The sequence below is a fragment of the Podarcis filfolensis genome (assembly GCF_964270895.1).
Source record: "Podarcis filfolensis genome assembly, chromosome: 3".
In the NCBI taxonomy this organism is placed as follows: domain Eukaryota; kingdom Metazoa; phylum Chordata; class Lepidosauria; order Squamata; family Lacertidae; genus Podarcis; species Podarcis filfolensis.
In genome coordinates, this window is record NC_139606.1 from 118579822 (window position 1) to 118599640 (window position 19819).

The 19819-nt window shown below is 45.1% G+C and overlaps 1 protein-coding gene across 5 annotated transcripts in view; it reads right to left on the reverse strand.

The window, feature by feature from the left end:
- NCOA1 (nuclear receptor coactivator 1) overlaps window positions 1–19819 on the reverse strand; it is a 281772-nt gene that overhangs the window by 135608 nt on the left and 126345 nt on the right. The window contains exon 1 of one of the 5 annotated variants that reach the window (XM_083604770.1): window positions 1472–1591. The exons of the other annotated variants lie outside the window; for them this stretch is intronic. The gene's annotated coding sequence lies outside the window, so the exon portion shown is untranslated. Of the gene's footprint in view, window positions 1–1471; window positions 1592–19819 lie in introns of those variants that run through there. 5 annotated transcript variants of the gene reach the window in all.

Sequence of the window (19819 nt, forward strand, 5' to 3'; positions counted from 1 at the left end):
CAACTGCTAGGCTACCAGTTATGATTGTTCAAGAGAACCTCCATGTTGCAGACAGGATGCCTCTAAATTCCAGTTGCTGGAGAGCAGGCAGCCGGGTTGTCTTCACTCAGGCCCTGCTTCTCTGTTTCCTGGAAGCACCTGGCTCGGGACTGTTCCAAGCAAGATGCTGGACTAGACTGGTCCTGGGGCAGTTCGGCTTGCTCAGACAAAAGTGGACATCTAGTCTGGCATGCTGCCTACAACAGTGGCCGGCTGAATGCTTCTAGGAAACCAGCAAATGTGACACAGTGGAGGCATCAGCTGTCCTTAGTAACTGGTATTTGGAGGTATAGTGCCTCTGCGTGTTGAAGCTCCCTTTCCTGTTGAAGGCATACTTGGTCACTGTAACCATGTCAGGGTATTCTGCAGAATGTGCTCCCCTCTAGGGAGACTGCCCTTGAAAACAGCCTGGAAATGTCAACGGGTGAAAAATGCTGCAGTTTTCTAGTCCAAGTGTATAACTGATACAGTGGTACCTCTACTTATGAACGCGATCCGTTTGCACCCCGAAAAGTCCGTAAGTAGAGCGCTACTACTGTGCGTGCATGAAGCGCGATAGAGCGCTTCTGCGCATGCGCACGTGGTAAACACTTCCGGGTTTGCCACATTCGTAACCTGAAAAGCCACAGCATGAAGCAAACCTAACACGAGGTATGACTGTATTTTTAAGCTGCATTGCTTACCTAATTTGTTTCTAGGATCAGTTCAAGTTGCCAGTGCTAAACATTGAAGCCCTGAATGATCTGGAAGCAGAATGCCCAAAGGACTGCCTCCCCCTGCATGTGCCTTCTCATGCGCTCAAGACAACAACTGAGGCCCCAACGCCTCCCTCCCGAACTGAGGTGGGTGGAGTTTTCATGTTATGCCACTGCAACTTTGGAATGACTTTCCAAGAGAGATCCACCTGGCTTGATCTGTGTCGTCCTATTGATGGAGGGAGGAAGCAAGCTAGGGAGATGCTAGCTGCTGGTTGCCATGGTTTTGGTGCTTTGCATGCTGCATTTTTAGTGTTTTCGTATAATTACTTTTATACTGATTTTTAAAAAATGAGATTAAAAAAAACTTTCTATGGCAACCTAGGAGAAGGATAGAACAGTACTGAAAATAAATAAAATAAACTTAGTGATAATTGAGAATAATGCTGGTCTCTTCTTAAACATGCTGGACCACGGTATCAGCTTTGACTTTTCAGGTGAAGCAAGTTGCTAAAGCACAAGCAAAACAGAAGTCACACTTGGGATTGTGACCTGTGTGTCTTACAGCAACAAGAGGAGTGGTTGCATAGACTGCCTCTCTAAAATGGCCCACCTGCCCTTAAAATGATGCTGTTGAGCCCCAACTGTGCTCTGCACTGGCTTTCCACAGCCCTCTAGGCACAAGTTTAAGTTGGCGGTTTGGTTTTTTCAGGCCTCAAATGCAGGTTTGCACATACCCGTGAGATCAGCACATCCTATGGTTCTCTCCCCCTGTCAGCATACGACGGTTTATTGACAATGGAGCCTTTCCACAGGAATCAAACAGAGTGAAGCCCTTTGCGGTGAGACACTGGAAGCTGCAAAGTAGAGGAAGAAGCAGCCCAGATCCATCCTTGTCCGCACCAGGTAGCCTTCTGGTTCCTGCTCACCTGGCCAGGCATAAATCCTTCCGGGGTCTTTTACCTGCCTGCCAACCTCTACTGTGACTCCTGGAACCTGTCTTTAATGGATTATCTAAACCTGGGAAACCTCTTTTTTAATACTTGGACTGAGGCTATGGTATTGAGAAGGGTGGGTCAACCTTTCCTCCCTGTGCTGTTTCTTCAATTTAAAGCTGTCTCCAACCTGTCATTAGTTGCAGACAGGAACGGCCCAACCAAGAGGCAAGGTGAGACAGCTGCCTCGGGCAGCAGAATCCACCAGGGGCAGCAGATCCCCATGTTGATCTTTCGTCCCCCACCATGTTCCTGATATAGATCTTCCCTCACCCCTTCTTCCCTGGCAGGGAGGGCAGCACCATTCTGGGGTGTGCCTCAGGTGCCAAAATGTCTTGGGCTGACCCTGGTTGCAGAAAAGTGAAAATGTCGAGTGGAAGATGCCACCAGCTTGGAAGGCTTTATTTTTTTTTATTTTTTTTTATAATATATTTATTAAAGTTTTCAAATAAAACATATATCAAATAAGCACTTATCGTTGTCCATTTAACATCTTTCAATTGTTACATGGGACTCCCCCACACCTCCCGCATACACTTACATCATTATTAAATTATTTTCAAGCAAATTATCATTTAACTCATCTTAATTAATAATCTTAATTTGGTTTGACATATAATTCGACTTTAAATCTATTTTAATGGTAGACAATTGTCTGCACTGGCATCCTATTCAGCACTCAGCCAGATTACAATATTTTTGTAAATAAGTCTTAAATTTCCTCCAGTCTTCTTCCATCCTTTCTTCTCCCTGGTCTCGAATTCTGCCGGTCATCTCGGCTAGTTGCATGGAAGGCTTTAAAAGATGATTGGACAAGTTTGTGGAGATTAAGGCCATCAATACCTATTACAGTGGTACCTTGGTTCCCGAAGGCTTAGTTGACGAACAAATCAGCGCCCGAACACTGCAAACCTGGAAGTGTTCCAGTTTGTGAACGTTTTTAGGAAGCCAAACATCCAGCGTGACTTCCGCTTGAGTGCAGGAAGCTCCTGCAGCCAATCGGAAGTCATGCCTTGGTTTTTGAACAGTTTTGGGAGTCGAACCGACTCCTGGAATGGATTAAGTTTGAGAACTAAGGAACCACTATACAGTTGTACCTTGGATCCCGAATGCCTTGGCTCCCGAACGCCTTGGCTCCCGAATGATCAAAACCCAGAAGTGATGTTCCAGTTTTCGAACGATTTTTGGAGGCCGAACATCTGGCGTGACTTCTGACTGGCTGCAGGAGCTTCATGCAGCCAATCAGAAGCCACACTTTGGTTTCCGGACATTTTGGAAGTTGAACGGACTTCCGGAACGGATTCCGTTCGACTTCCAAGGTACGACTGTACTATATTCTGCTTCCATAGTCTGCTGCAGGAATGCTTCTGAATATTAGTTGCTTGGAGCCAAAGAATGAGAAAGGGCTGTTTGGTTCCTGCTTGAGAGTTTCCTACAAGCCAGATGTTGGAATAGATGGACCACAGACCTGATCCTTCAGGCTCTTCTTATGCTGGAGGTTGAACCCACAAACTTTTTCATGCAAAGCCATTGCTCTACCACCGAGCAATCCCCTCACCTAAATAAGCAAAATGAGCACATCTGTTTAAAGCACTTGTATTATTCGGCTAACTCAGAGGCTTCAGGAGTCTTACAACAATGACTGAAACCATGAAGGCACACCCATTCTGCTCCTTCCCCAAATCAAGACATTTTTCATTCCCCTCACCCCCTCCAGGCTCAACAGAAAGTTAAACATTGCAGGCTCTGCAGGCAAAAATAGCAAGGAAAAGGGAGAGAGGACAAATGAAAATGAAACGAAGTGCTCTTTAGGAATGCGGCAAGACTGCTCCAGACACCAAGATTGATTGCAAAAGGGGGAACATTTGCCCCAAGCAAAGGCCACAGACACTGTTCCAAGTAAAGGAGGAGAGGCATTTCTTGCTGGAGTTGGGCTTTCTGGAAAAAGCACAATTGGCAATTTGCTCATGCACACAACCAGAGGACAGGCTCTCGGGGTTGTCGTGCTGTGCTCTTCAAGAAGCACAAACTACATGTTCCGCAGACTTTTGTGTAACATCCCATGTCTCCACCCTCCAAGAAGAACAAAAAGCTGCTGTGAGAGGATGCAACATTGAGCAAAAGGACTAGTGGGTGGAGGAGAGATGGGGCTTAGCCCCTTTCTCACTGCCGGTTTCTGCTGAACTCCCAGGAGCAGGTCCGTACGGAGCTTCTCAGTGGCCTGGGATGGGAATCTCATTGGAATGAAGTTATAAACTCAAACAAAAAAAGCAGCCGGTCTCTGTTGGGGTCCCCAGCCAGGAGAGTCCTCTGAGGCCCAGGGCAAGTGCACATGGCTCCCCTCCCCCTCCATAGGCCTGTCCAGGAGAGGCTGATTCCCACCCATGGAGACAAGGGTGCCTTGTAGACTCCCTTGGGTTATTCTCAAGTCACTGTGTTTTTCTTTGGAGCTGGGAACTCCAAGCACCAGAGACTGTTGCTGTTTACATAACAAGATCCTGGGGTGAAAGAGAAGTCTGGAGGTAAAGACTCCTCAAGGACTCCTCAAGCTCCCTGGTAACATGCAAGTTGCAGGCAAGCATCCAGTCGTGCACCTAAGCTAGCCAGGTTCAGAAAGATGCTGTACTATTCAAAGTTGAGAGCCACGAGAGATAAAACGTTGGAACTTGGGTGCAGAAGACCTGGATTCAAATCTCTGCTCAGCCATGAAGCTCCTTGAGCCACTCTCCTGCACCTATTTTCCTATTCTTAGGGGAAGTGGGATACCAATGTGATGAATTCTAGTCACCCAGTGTGCCAATGTATATAATAATAATAATAATAATAATAATAATAATAATAATAATAATAATAATTTATACCCTGCCCACCTAGCTGTGTTTCCCCAGCCACTCTGGGCAGCTTCCAGCAAAATATTAAAATACAATAATTCATCAAATATTAAAAGCTTCTCTAAACAGGTCATCTAATGGCCTGATTCTTTCCTATGCTTTACAATAATTCTGCAATTCACAGAAGGGAAAAGGAAGAAGGACCAATTATTATGTGTGAGGAGGCCCACTTCCCAAGACCGGCCAGCTAAGCCTTCCAACGTAGCAGGTAAAGCATAAAGCATAGTTCAACCCTAAGCTGAGACACAACATTTGCTGGGCACATGTCCTTTCAAACGTTACTTGGATGTGGCGACAGGGACAGATCTGGGGGTAGGACCCAACAGATACAGCTGTATGGAATGCCCCCAGATCCACTATTTCACCATATTTTGACCATGTGCATGCACTGATGGCTCACTTTGAAAAGAAATCCTTTGGGCTCATGCTAGAATCAGCCTTCCTTTTTTCTTTATCCATCTGGGGACAAAAGTACCCAAAGAGTCACTCCAGGAAGAGGCAGGAAAAAGGAGTGCCAGGCTGAGATCCCAGAGGATCCCTCACCTTCAAAAAACAGATCAAACTGTTTTATCACATTCTTGGGGCATCAGAGAGGTGGTACACAGGACCAATGAAAGCATGACCAGGGATCATTGTGCAAAACTCCATACAACTCTTTGTGTTCTCTCCACTATTGTATGAAGTCCCAAACCATCCAAGGAAGTGTGGAGGCAAGCCAATCCCTGGGCACAGCTTAAGGATCTAAGTGGAAGGTTCACCTTTGATCAAAGGATCTCTCCCAAAATTAAAGGAATCAGAAGGGCAGAAAGCTCATCTCATGATCACAGGGTGTCTGCTTTCTACTCCTCTTCTTCTTCTTTTACACATTAAAGCTGTGTGTATCTGAGCTCCTCTTAATGGTCTCGCTTCAGCCCCAAACACACTGTTATTGAATCTTTGATGGACAAGAGTTAAACAGATGCCAAAAGGATATTCACAGTCTCTTTAGCAGCAGAGCATTTCACAACAGCCTGGCTGGTCTTTAAGTGCTGAATTCCAACTGTGGAATGCAGCGAAATCTTGCTAATCCAGCTCTTTCTTTATTCCATGCATGGCTTATTCCCTTCCCCCTCAATATGCCAGTCTCAAACAAAAAACAAAAAACAAAAAAAAACACAGATTCCTGGTCAAAACAAAAAAATTTTTTTCCTTCCAGTAGCACCTTAAAGACCAACTAAGTTAGTTCTTGGTATGAGCTTTCGTGTGCATGCACGAAATTTCGTGTGCATGCACAGATTCCTGGGCGATGCCACTGAAATTCATGTCTTCCAGTCAATATTTGCATCATCAGAATTCTCCCTGCACATTATAAAACAGTAAGATTTCAGCAGAAGAAAGGATTTTCCACACTTCATTTAACTTCTGATACCTATCAATCATGCCCACGTAACTATAACATTTAGTAGCTGTACAGTTCTCTTGAGCGTTCAAAGCATTTCACGCATGCGTGATCTAAGGAAGCCTTATGCCAGCCACGTAAGAACAATATCATCCCTAGCTTGCAATATTTTGGGGGAGGGAGCAACTTAGGATTCTCAGTTCCCATCCTTCACCAAGGCCCTATAACAGCTCTGATATTTCGCAATGGGTATAAATCAGGCACTCCCACTGCCACAGCCAATAAGCACCAGAGGCTTATTCTCTATGCCTGCAAGAGAAGGGCCTCCCCCCAAAAAATCTCAAAACCAGGGCTGGTTCATAGGAGGGAATATGGTCTCTCTTGGACCTAAGGCATGTAGGGCTTCGTAGGTCATAAGCAACACTTTGAATTGTGCCCTGAAACAGACCTGTAGTCAGTAAAGCTGTTATAGTATGGGAGTTATATGCTCTCTATAATCAGCCCCAGTCAGTAATCTGGCTGCAGTTCTTTGAGCTGGTTGAAGTTTCTGAGCACTTTGCAAAGGCAGCCCCACAAAGAGCAAGTTACAGTAATCCAAGTGGGATGCATACCCTTTTAAATGCATTTGTGGTAGGTAGAGGAGTAGAGGGAGGGTTTATTGGTTTGGGGGTGTTCTTGTTTTTATTATGTACTTTGGGTTTTTGTTTTGTATTTTAATGTTGTAGACTGCCCTGAGACCTACAAATGAAGGGCGGTATACAAATAAAATAAGTAAGTAAGTAAATGTAACTTCAACGTGTGTCACTATGGCCTTAGTGGTGCAAACGCTTCCACAAACATACATAAACTGCACATAATTCTCCAGTCGTTTTACCTTAATATATGTGAGTTAGTTTGCAGAATAAGTACCCACATTCCTGCAAAAAACATTTCTATTTTACCCATTTTTGGTCCATTTTTTCAGCCTGCGCTGAGTTGGTACCCTGTTTTGTGTTTATTTCAGCTGCACACTTCGTCAACAAGCACCCTGTATTTTTATTTTTTTTAAGGTGACTAGGCCATCTGTATATCTTATCTTGTGAGTTGTTGCGAATGTCTAGAAATACTTTAAAACAATCAAATAAATAAATACTGTCCAGTATTGCTTTTTTTTAAAAAAAGGGAAATTAAAAAACCCAAGCTTTTATCAGAGAGCCAAGTGGCGGGGCAAGAGCTCTGGAGTGGGATGGAAAGGATGTACAGATACACTGAAATGCCATTTGCAGCTCAAATTTCACGCTCCCTCTTGTTCGGCTGGGCACCAAGATTAATTGCCCGTGTTGCAAAACCCAAGGAAACTGAAGGGACCAAGTTCTCCCCCTGTAGTCCCTTGTTCAAAAAGTGGCTTGCTGCTCATCAATCACCAGCCCAGCTGATAATGGTGAACAGAGGAGGGGCAAGGAGGAGGGACTGCAGAAAGGGAAACTGCCAAGGATAAGTGCTTCTGAAATGAGCGCAGCACTGCCAAAATGGCTTATTGCCTGGATGTGCTGCCTTCAGGGCCGGATTTAGGTCTGATGAGGCCCTCAGCTACTGAAGGTAATGGGGCCCTTTATATGTCCAGCTGTCCTTTGTCAACAACAAATTGTTGCTGTTTTTGTGTTGAGTATATGCTATATGAACCTAATAATAATAATAATAATAATAATAATAATAATAATAATAAATTTTATTTATATCCCGCCCTCCCCAGCTGAAACCGGGCTCAGGGCAGCTAACAACAATAAAACAGTACAAAAGTACAGCACAAACAACACTCTAAAATCATTCATTATAAAATTAATTAATTCAAGCCACTGGCAACCATTGGGCCAGAGCTCCACGAAGATTGCCAAAGGAGGGAGTCAGGCTGCGCCCTGACCAAAGGCCAGGCGGAACAGCTCTGTCTTGCAGGCCCTGCGGAAAGATGTCAGGTCCCGCAGGGCCCTAGTCTCTTGTGACAGAGCGTTCCACCAGATCGGAGCCACAGCCGAAAAAGCCCTGGCTCTAGTTGAGGCCAGCCTAACTTCTCTGTGGCCTGGGACTTTCAAGATGTTTTTATTTGAAGACCGTAAGTTTCTCTGTGGGGCATACCAGGAGAGGCGGTCCCGTAGGTACGAGGGTCCTAGGCCGTATAGGGCTTTAAAGGTTAAAAGCAGCACCTTAAACCTGATCCTGTACTCCACTGGGAGCCAGTGCAGCTGATATAGCACCGGGTGAATGTGATCTCGCAGCAAAGACCCCGTAAGGAGTCTCGCTGCAACATTCTGCACCCGCTGGAGTTTCTGGGTCAGTCTCAAGGGCAGCCCCACGTAGAGCGAGTTACAATAATCCAGTCTGGAGGTGACCGTCGCGTGGATCACAGTGGCTAGGTCAGGACGAGAGAGGTAAGGAGCCAACTGCATAGCTTGGCGGAGATGGAAAAATGCTGCCTTTGTTATAGCTGCAATCTGCGCCTCCATGGAAAGGGAGATGTCGAAGATTACACCCAAACTCTTAATGGGACGGTGCTGGCACTAATTGCGCCCCCGCAAGAGATGGGAGTTGCCCCCCCCAATCCCATATCGTCCCTTCCCAGCCAAAGGACCTCTGTCTTCGAAGGATTTAACTTCAACCGGCTCCCACGTAACCATCCAGCCACAGCTTCCAAGCATCTGATCAGTGTGTCTGGGGCCGAGTCAGGATGGCCATCCATCAACAGATAGAGTTGGGTGTCATCAGCATACTGATGGCAACCCAGCCCAAAACTCCGGACAAGCTGGGCGAGGGGGCGCATAAAGATGTTGAAAAGCATCGGGGAGAGTATCGCACCCTGAGGTACTCCACACACCAAGGAGTGGCGCGATGACAATTCCCCCCCCTCCCAAGCGCCAGGGGAATCTAAAGGTATCTAAAGCCATTTGGACACAACAAAATATGTATTTTATCAAAACACTGTTGCTGTATGTAGGTTTTATTTTATTTGTTTTTTATTTTATATTTTGGAAATGTACATCCAGTTTTTTCCTCCATTAAATTTTTTTGGGGCCCCCAAGAGAGTGGGGCCCTAAGCTATAGCTTGTTTAGCTTATACGTAAATCCCACACTGGCTGCCTTGGAACACATAAAGTAAAGGGTGGCAAAACACACACACATCCCTCCGGATACTCTGGATTAGCTAGTCATGACAGTATCTCACGTTTCTCTTACTAAGCTAATGTCATCTCTGGCAATGACCAGCCTATACTTTCTGTTATCTCCTAACGTAAACCCAGATAATGGGTCTTAGGAGAACAAAGGAACCTAAGAGGAGCTTTCTGGGTCAAGTCAAAGGACCCAACAAGCCCAGCCGTCTGTTCCCACAGTGGCTGGCCAGATAAAGATGGCAAACCCACAAACAAGAACTGAGAACATCAGCACTCTTCCTACTTCAGCAACTGGTATTCAGAGGCATTCTGCCTCTAACAGTACTATTTACATTTATTTATTTATTTTGCCTCGATGTGCATCACTTTCTGGCATTGAATTGCACTTGCTATTTTACTGCCCGTTCACTCAGCTTGGAGAGACCTTTCCGAAGCTCTTCACAACTGCATTTTATTGTAGTATTATGTAGAATCCTTTGCGATTTTGATGGATATGTAGTTTCATTTATATACCAAATATAAGAGTAGATGATGGTGTTGGAATTCGCTGCCAGGTATGGTGATGGCTATTAGCATAGAGGGAGGGAGACTGAATAAATCAGCAGTGGAGAACCTGTGGCCTCCCAAATGTCACAGTATTTGTGACTCCCATTGTCTTGACCATTGGCCATGCTTCCTGGGGCTGACGGGAACTGGAGTCATAGAACCATAAAACTGTAGAGTTGGAAGGGACCCCAAGGATCATCCAGTCTAACCCCCCTGCAATGCAGGAATAGGCAACTGTCTTGTATGGCAATTGAACCTGCAACCTTGGCAATATCAGCTCCACACTCTAAACAACATCATCTGGAAGGTCACAATCACCCTCTTCCGCAGATTAGGATTCAACAAATTAATGGAAGTGGTCTATCAATGCTTAGTAGCCAGGATAATGGTAAAGGTAAAGGTACCCTGACCGTTAGGTCCAGTTGTGGACAACTCTGGGCTCATCTTGCTCTATAGGCCGAGGGAGCCGGCATTTGTCCGCAGACAGTTTTTCCAGGTCATGTGGCCAGCATGACTAAGCCACTTCTGGCGAACCAGAGCAGTGCACGGAAATGCCGTTTACCTTCCCGCCGGAGCGGTACCTATTTATCTACTTGCACTTGATGTGCTTTCGAACTGCTAGGTGGGCAGGAGCTGGGACCGAACAACAGGAGCTCACTTGTCGCAGGGATTCAAACCACGACCTTCCAATCGGCAAGCCCTAGGCTCTATGGTTTAGACCACAGTGCCACCCGCGTCCCTAGTAGCCACGATAGCGAAGTGGAAAATTCAGAGATAGCATGCTTCTGAATATTAGTTGCAGGGAAAAGCTAAAAACCCCATGTCCTCTTGGTGGGTTTCTCAAAACCAGCTGGGAAACAGGACATTGGACAAGATGGTTTAATCCAACAAGGCTTTCCTTAATCTCAGAATACAGCACGGAGGGTTTAGGTATCAACATGCCTAACGTAAACAACCCCCTTCTGGATCTCAATCGCACCAGGAATACACAAAAATCCACTGCCTAGAAAGGCATTTTTCAACACATGGCATGCCTTGAAGCTTCTCTCACACTATTTATGTGCACATGTCATATGGGATAGGAAGTGAAAAATATTTTTTAAAAATAAAATAAAATACACATTCTTAGCATTGCACATATTACCTTGGAATTACAGGGAGAGAAAATGCAGGCGCCAATGTAGCAGATACAATAATACCCTGAGACAAAACAGTCTCTAAGTAAACAAGGGCTTCCCAGATGGAAAGGCAAGGTTGAGCTTTATTGCATCATCTGACTCCTCTACTCATAATAATTACCCTGCCTAATCAAGTCTTTGTAATCGGAAAGAAACCGTTCCCTTAGCCTACAGATTATTTAAAGGGCCTTTATGACGTGCTGAAAGATCTATTTCCTTTTGTGCCTTTTTAAAAAAAGAAAACAAAAACAAAAGCCTAGCTCACCTGCCCGCTTTGCAGCAACACCTTGGAGATTCATAAAGAAGGTGGAGATAAAACGAGAGAGCAAAAGCATCAGTGCCATTTCACAACTGAGACTGGTCAGCTCTGAACTTACAAATCCCACCAATGGAGGGGGGGGGGCGGGAAATGTGTAATATGATTGCTTGTATTAGAAACAACTTCCCACTCTTTTCTCCTTGGAATATCAAGCTTATCTGGAAGTCTACATTGGAAATAGAATGTAAGAACTTCAACAACAGTTGCTTATTACCGTATTTTTTGCACCATAACACTCATTTTTTCCCTCCTAGAAAGTAAGGGGAAATGTCTGTGCGTGTTATGGAGCGAATGCCTGCGGGTGGCGGGGGGGATCTGCTGCAGTCGTGAGCAGAGGATCCATGGTTCCCCTTCCTTCCCTCCTCCGTGGTTACAAAGCATGGATCCACATGGATCCTCAGGATTTTTGCATTGGGCTACTCCAAACTCACTGTCAGATCACATGTCTATGGCCACAGCATGAACCACAAAAATCATATATCCACTATTTCATTTAGAATATTTTTTTTCTTGTTTTCTTCCTCTAAAAACTACGTGCGTGTTATGGTCTGGTGCGTGTTATAGAGCGAAAAATACGGTATTTTCATTTTCATTTTGTTAGCTTATGAATCAAGGACCGCCTCTCCACATATGAACCGACCTGGACCCTGCGATCATCTGAGGCCCTTCTTTTTGTGACCCAACCATGAGAGGTCTAGAGGGTGGCAGCAGAAAAACGGGCCTTTTCTACATTGGCTCCCCATCGCCTCTCCCTAGGGAGGCTTGCCTGATGCCTTCCTTGCATAGCTTTAGGTGCCAGGCAAAAACAATCCTCCTCAACAAGGTCTCTGGCAGACTAAACAACCAACGGTCTTTTAAATGTGTTTGTGGGAGGGAGGGAGATTGGTTTGTGGCTTCTTTGGGTTTGTTTTTTTTCGTTATGCATTTTATGTTCTCATTTTGTATTTGAATGCTGTAAACCGCTCTGTGATCTGTGGGTGAAGGGCCATATAAAAATTTAATAATTATAAATTTTAAAAGATAGTCTCCCCGTGAGTCACAAGGCCTAGTTACAGGTAGGTAGCCGTGTTGGTCTGTCGTAGTCGAAACAAAATTTAAAAAATTCCTTCCAGTAGCACCTTCAAGACCGACTAAGTTTGTTATTCGTATGAGCTTTCATGTGCATGCACACTTCTTCAGATACCTCTTCTGAAGAAGTGTGCATGCACACGAAAGCTCATACCAATAACAAACTTAGTTGGTCTCTAAGCTGCTACTAGTCACAAGGCCGTTTGCATAAAATACAGCTAAAGAGAAGGAGTGGACATATAACCATTCTTCTGCCACAGGTATTTATTTACTTCATAAATAAATGAATTGATATACCACTTGTTGAAAAAAACTCAAAGCGGTTTACAAAACAGATAGAATAAAAAAATCACCGCTAAAAAACCCTACAACCATAATTTAAAGCATACAGAAAGTTAACACCATAACAGAATAGACTAAAACGTATTGAAACTCATACAAACTTTCTAAGCATCTGGGTGCTTATCTAAATATCTGGGTAGCATCTGGGTAGGCGTATCTTAATAAGAATGTCTTCAGCAGGCACCGAAAAGAATTTCAATAGGCAGGGAGTTCCAAAGTGCTGCCACACACAGTGTATTTTTTCTATTGGGGGGGGGTATTGATTGCTGAGATTATTATTTTTTTATAATTTTTTAATTAGCTTGATATACTACGTGGCACCTGTAAAAATGCCAATTCCGCCAACTGAAGCAGTCAAGTGGGCACATATGAGGTAAGGTGGTCTCATGAACTGGTCCCAAATGATTCAGGGCTTTTTATACTGATGGTAACTCCTTGAACTCAGCCTGGTAGCAGATGGGCAACCAGCGAAGGCCTCTGAGCACAGGTGTTATAGGCTGAAGAGTCATCCCTCCTTTCTGTGGCCGTCTTCACCACAAAGTGGCAGAGGCAACCAGAACCAGATGCTTTGCTATGAGGAAAGAGCCACATCTTACGAGCCAAATCCTGAAAAACCCTCGGTGTGGAGGCTAGGAACATAGGAAGCTGCCCTACACTAAAGTCAGACCATTGGTCCATCTAGTTCGGTATGGTCTTCAATGACCAGAAGCAGCTCCCCAGGATTTCACATGGGAGTCCTTCCCAGCCATACTTGGGGATGGCAAGAACCGAACCTGGAACCTTCTGCATGCAGAGCAGGTGCTCTACCAGTGAGCTAGATAATAGCTGCATAAATTCTACTGGACAGCAACCTCCTCCTGCAAAAGGACGACTACAGAACAAGAGGCGGCAGGAGCTCCAGTGCTAGCGCTGGCTGATCTCCCGGGTGGATGTCTTTCCACATATAGAAGGCAGCACACAGTGACTCTGCTATGAGCTAAAGTCTACATTACACCTGGGCACTGCAACCCAAAATATTATGAGTGCCTTACATGCCAAGCATAGCAATGGCTTCTGGTATACTAGAGAAGGAGGCACTAATCTCCCTGCTGAGCTCTGCAAGTTGAGAAGACAGTAACTTGCCCAAGATCATCTAATAAAGTCCTGGACAGGCTTCTTAATTTAGCTGAATCTGTAACTAATCCTTTCCCAAGAGTTTGGGACTGATAAGTATTCCTGGAAACAGAATTGAAGGGTTGTATGAAAATAATAATAATAATAATTATTATTATTATTATTATTAGCTTTAACATTAACACATATCTGTTTAAAATTCCTCCATGCCTTCTTCCAAAGAAGGAAGTTTTATAGCTCCTCCAAAAAGCACACGTGCTCATACTTTGACCTCTAGGTGAAGGGGCTTCCACAAAGGAGGGATGGCAACATAACAGGTGCCCTTTGTGTTAGAACTTGGGTGGTACAGTCACACAAGCATTTCCAGAAGATCTTAAGTCTTCACCAATTCAAAGTGTTGGTCTGACCTTTAAAGCCCTAAACGACCTCGGTCCAGTATACCTGAAGAAGTGTCTCCACCCCCATCGTCCAGCCCGGACACAGAGGTCCAGTGCCGAGGGTCTTCTGGCGGTTCCCTCATTGCGAGAAGTGAGGTTACAGGGAACCAGGCAGAGGGCCTTCTCGGTAGTGGCACCCGCCCTGTGGAACTCCCTCCTACCAGATGTCAAAGAGAAAAACAACTACCAGACTTTTAGAAGACATCTGAAGGCAGCCCTGTTTATGGAAGCTTTTAATGTTTGATGCATTACGGTATTTTAATATTGTGTTGGAAGCTGCCCAGAGTGGCTGGGGAAGCCCAGCCAGATGGGCGGGGTATGTATGTATAAAAAAATAAATAATACAACACAAAAGTCTATTGCCTCTGCAATCCAAACTGCAGACGAGGCCCTCACATCCTGCTTTCCCCCAGTGCCTAATCAGATGCTTCCCAAATCTGGTTAGCCACTGGGGGAAAGAGGATGCTAGGCTAGGTCTGATCAAGCAACGTCTTCTTAACAATAACCCGTTCCCCTGGTTGCCATTTGCGCACATACCAGGTTTTATCTATGTTGGCACAAAACTATGCGCTATTAGAAGCAAAGTACTTTAAAAGAGACTCCTGCCAACCTAGCAGTTTGAAAGCACGTCAAAGTGCAAGTAGATAAATAGGAACCGCTCTGGCGGGAAGGTAAACGGCGTTTCCGTGCACTGCTCTGGTTCTCCAGAAGCGGCTTAGTCATGCTGGCCACATGACCTGGAAGCTGTACGCCGGCTCCTTCGGGCTATAGAGTGAGATGAGCGCCGCAACCCCAGAGTCGGTCACGACTGGACCTAATGGTTACGGGTCCCTTTACCTTTACCTTTACTTTAAAACAGAAGGAGATTCCCACCTATGTTATGCCCTATTGTGATAGCCAAGACCAGCCAAATTTATTTTCTTAAGCGATCCCACCCACGTGCTACATTCAAACTGCAAGATCATGCATGGGTCATACAGAGTAGCTTTGGAACGTGTCTCTGTGGAAAATTGCACAACCCTTAGCATAGTTCAGAAATATCATTCAACAGTTTCCATTCGGGCTGCCTGCGGGAGTGAAAGTTAAACCAACAAAGGGCAAAGACCTTTGGAACTATTATGACTTCATTGTTTTGACTAGATTTTAATTGAACCATAATGGTGCATTTTGTTACCCTCTCACTTAGCAAATCAACTCTGACCCATCCAATCTGCATTGTATCTCAGATGATGATGATGGTGATGATTATATGCATAGAAGAGTGCACACAGACAATTATTGACCTTGTAACTGCAACATCTGCCCATATGAGGGAAATGTCATTGATGAATTACTTCCTTGGATTTTTGATCAGATGCAGAAGATGCATGGTAAAATGCTCCTCACCACATGTGCTACAGCTTCCAGCATGGTTGCATGCTTCTGTATGAAACTGAGCACCTTGACCCATTCCAGCCAGAGTTCACACCCACTTCTAACTGGAATTGTCCTTGGTCGCCCTGATGGAGATGGACAGGAAGAATTCAACCCCACTGATTTTCCTGGATCTCTTAGCAGCTTTTGATGCTGTCGCCCATGATATCCTCCTTGACTGCCTCTGTGAGTTGGGTGCACCATTTTACAGTGGTTTCACTCCTACTTACGGGGTTGGTTCCAGATTGAAGAAGTGGATATTGTCTTGACACCCTTGAATTAATCTGCAGGGTGTCACAGGGCACAATTTCATGTCCAATGTAAATTAGTATCTAGACAAAACTTTAGGAGACTTCAGGTGAGTTGCGTTATCTGTATCTTGATAATATCCAGCCCTTTTCTCTGCAAGACCTGAAGTCTTGCATGTCCTCAGTTGATGCCTGAATATTACAGGCATCAAACTGCAACTGAACACTGGCAAGACAGAGACCCCACGGATGGGCTGTTCTTGGGTCCAGGGATTGGACTGTGAGCTAGTTCTGGGTGGCAGGTGCTTAGTTTGGGGCTTTGGTGGCACTTCTGTTGTCTATGCTCTGTTAACTTCTAGTTTGGATTACTTCAGTGCATTATGCACGAGACTGCCTTTGAAGGCCCTCCAGAAACTCTAGCTGGTGCAGAATTCAGCAGCCAAATCACTGACTGGGGCAGTATGGTCTGAACACCAGTTGTGGGACAACTGCACTGGTTACCAATTCTTTTCTGGGCTCAATTCTCAGTGCTGAATTTGACCTATAAAGCCTGATGTGGCTCAGGACCCCAGGACCTAAAAGTCTGCCTCTCCTCACATGAACCAACCCATACTCTGTGATTGTCTTCCAAAACCCTTCATTTGCCCTCTGCATGAAAGGTCTGGAGGGTGGCAACACAAGAACATGCCTTTTCAATGGCGTCTCACCCTTTTTCTAACTTGTTCTGCCTCAAAGTCTGGTAGCATTTCTAGCTCCTTTGCAATCTCAGTAGCCTTTATCCAAACTTGTTGAAAAGCCTCATCATACCTGCAGCCCACAAGGTAACACTTGGTCACTTGCAACTGGCTTGGAGCTGAATTTAAATCAGATTCTTCATTTTGTAGGGATAAGAAGGAATACCACAAATCTGAACTTACAAATCGCATCAGCGAGGGCCTTGGATTCAATTTGGGAAGTATTCCCAAGTAAAGCCTTTAGGCTTGTGTCATCAAAGATCTCTCTTAAAGCATCATATATACGACTAAGATGGTATCTCAGTGGTTTCAAAGCATCAGTCTGACTCTCCCCTCTTGTTTCACACAACGGCTTAATGGTTATGCCTAAGTCTGATACATGGCTAGTTAGAATTTGCCAATGCTGAATCGATGCAGAGAAATCATTAAAAATCTGTTGAACCAGCCTGAAGAAACTAGTTGCTTCCAGACAACGCTTGGCAGCATCATTGACTACCAAGTCTAAAGAGTGCGCACTGCAGGTCACAAAAAGGGACGTGGGTCTATGGCTTTTGCCTGTAGACATTTAAAGCCCCAAACGACTTGGGACCGGGACACCTAGCAGTTGACCTCCCGCAGTAGACCAAGCTGATCTTTTAAGACATTTTGAGGTGGCTCGTGATCTTTTGAGAGATTTTGCGGTTGCTCAGCACAGAAGCAAGTCTTTCCTCTGCTCATTCATGAGGCGGAGAAAGTAATGACCTTTAAAAGCCTCTTAAAAGCTTATATATTTGCCCAAGTTTTCCTTGACTCCAACTCTTTGTTTTGTTTTGTACACTGCTCCCAAGTATTTGTGAGACACAGTTGTGCTTTTAGAAAATTGTATTGAATGTTTTTGTTGTATCTTTATTGTTTTTTGGATGCATTTCAATTGATCGTTTGTTTTTATGTATATTGTGTTTTTATATGATGTAAGCCGCTCTGAGCCCAGCTCCGGCAGGGGAGGACAGGATACAAAGAAAATTTCTTATAATATTATTATTATTATTTTCATGGAAGAGTCTAAAGATTTTTATTATATTATTACATTAAGCAGTATGTGTGCACGCACATATGCATGTTTATGTACACACACACACACACACACACACACACACACACAAATAAATAATCCTGCTGTACCAGGGTATGGAAGAAGCTGGTAAGAACATAAGAAGAGCCCTATTGGGTCAGGCTAATGACTCATTTAGTCCAGCATCCTGTTCTCACAGTGGCTAACCAGACGCTTGTGGGAAATCTCCTGTGGTTTCCAGAAACTGGCATTCCAACCAGTAATGGTAAAGAGTTGTCTGCATTCGAACTCCAGGCAGCAGCCCAGCATGGCCAGCACTGTTTTGTGCCAGGCCACACCAGCCACGCAGGAGGCGAATCTTCACTCTGCTGTGCACAAGGAGCCACAGTTCCTGGCAGCGCCAAGCCTGGGGAATTGGCAGGGGTCTTGCCGAGTTACTGTAGATTTGCGGGTCCTGTTTTCCTTCCCCCTCTCAACCGCCACACTTGTGTTCGAGTCAATTATGCGCTTCTTTAACCTTTGCTCAGCATAATTCCACAGCTACAAGGCGCTGATGATCATTATTATTCTCATTAGCGTGAAGAGTCCTCAGTGCCTCTACGGCACTTCACAAACAAAGCCATCTAAGCAGCGGCGTCAGCCCGCCTTCCGCCAAATCCTTCCCCGCCGAGGGATCAATATCTCACTGCCCTTATTATTTTAATTTTAATGCCTCGTGAGGGGGTTTCACAACATAAATAATTATAAGCTACTGATGAAAGTATCTCGCTTCCCGCAGAGCAAAGGAGACCTTGGGGTTCAATTAAATGACAAGAGAAAACAATGAAGATGGTACCCTGGGTTTGAACGCCCTCTCCAAAACACCTCTCTCTTGTTATTCTTATCCAAAGACTTAATTATCACCCAGATGGTGAAAAGCGCTTCCTATCAATAGTCCACAACAACACTTGCTAACGGATGGGGACCAATCCTGCTGTGCAAGGCTGGCTTACCTGTGGCCTTCCAGGTGCAGTTGAACTCCCACCAGTCCCAGCCAGTATGGTCAATGGGAGGCTCGCTGGGCACCTTCATTAGATATATTTAGGCACCAGGCAACTCCTTTGGCTAGAGTTGAGGAGTGGGCACAGAGGGTGAATTCTGACCAGACATTCCCCTATTTCTGGACCTGCCTCAAGTCACAGGCCAACGGGAAGTGGGCTATTCCAGTTGTTTAAGAGGACAATCTGTCGGGCACAACTAGCCCAAGAGCAGAGGCCACCCAGGAACTGAGCTCATGAAGAGAGCTCCTCACATGACTGTCTGAGGGAGCTTTGCACCACACTCCAAGACTTGACCTGGCTTCCCTCTTATCTGCCTTGTCCTCAGGTGCTAGTGTTTCACCATGCAGACACACAGGCCTACTGATGTCTCTTCTTTTCACAGTTGCCAACAATGGTTAAATCAACCGAAAACAGGGCAGCCTTGCTGAAAGAGCTGGGTTAGAGAAGAAGAATGAACTGGTCAGAGGAGACAAGCAGAGTCTCACTTTAAGAGACAAACATATAGGAAGCCTAGTTTAGGGTTTCTTCGTGAAGCTGAAGCTCCAGTACTTTGGCCACCTCATGAGAAGAGAAGACTCCCTGGAAAAGACCCTGATGTTGGGAAAGATGGAGGGCACAAGGAGAAGGGAACGACAGAGGACGAGATGGTGGGACAGTGTTCTCGAAGCTACCAGCATGAGTTTGACCAAACTGCGGGAGGCAGTGGAAGACAGGAGTGCCTGGCGTGCTCTGGTCCAGGGGGTCATGAAGAGTCCGACACGACTAAATGACTAAACAACAACAACAATACACAAAATACATGGAACACAATCTCCTGAACCCTGCAACACAGAATAATACGGTTGTATTTGTAGCTTAACATTTCAGTTATTTCCCAGTTACAAGTACAATAAAGTTCAGCTTTCATTTTTATATGCAACCTCAATGGCAGAAATCCAGAAAAATAGTGTTGCATTCTACAAAGGGGACAGAAACACACAATACTGCAAAGATGAATGGGGGGAAATCACATCCCTGGCGCCATGCAAAAGTGCACATCCATTAAGCCGTAAGGCAGCTATGGAAGCCTCTCATTGCTTTTATCAATTCACTCTTATCGTTTGCTATGCAAGAAGTGACGATGGCCACTAGCTGTACAGATGCCTCAGTGTCAGATTCTGGAGCAGACAGGAGAGGAAGGCCAAATCTC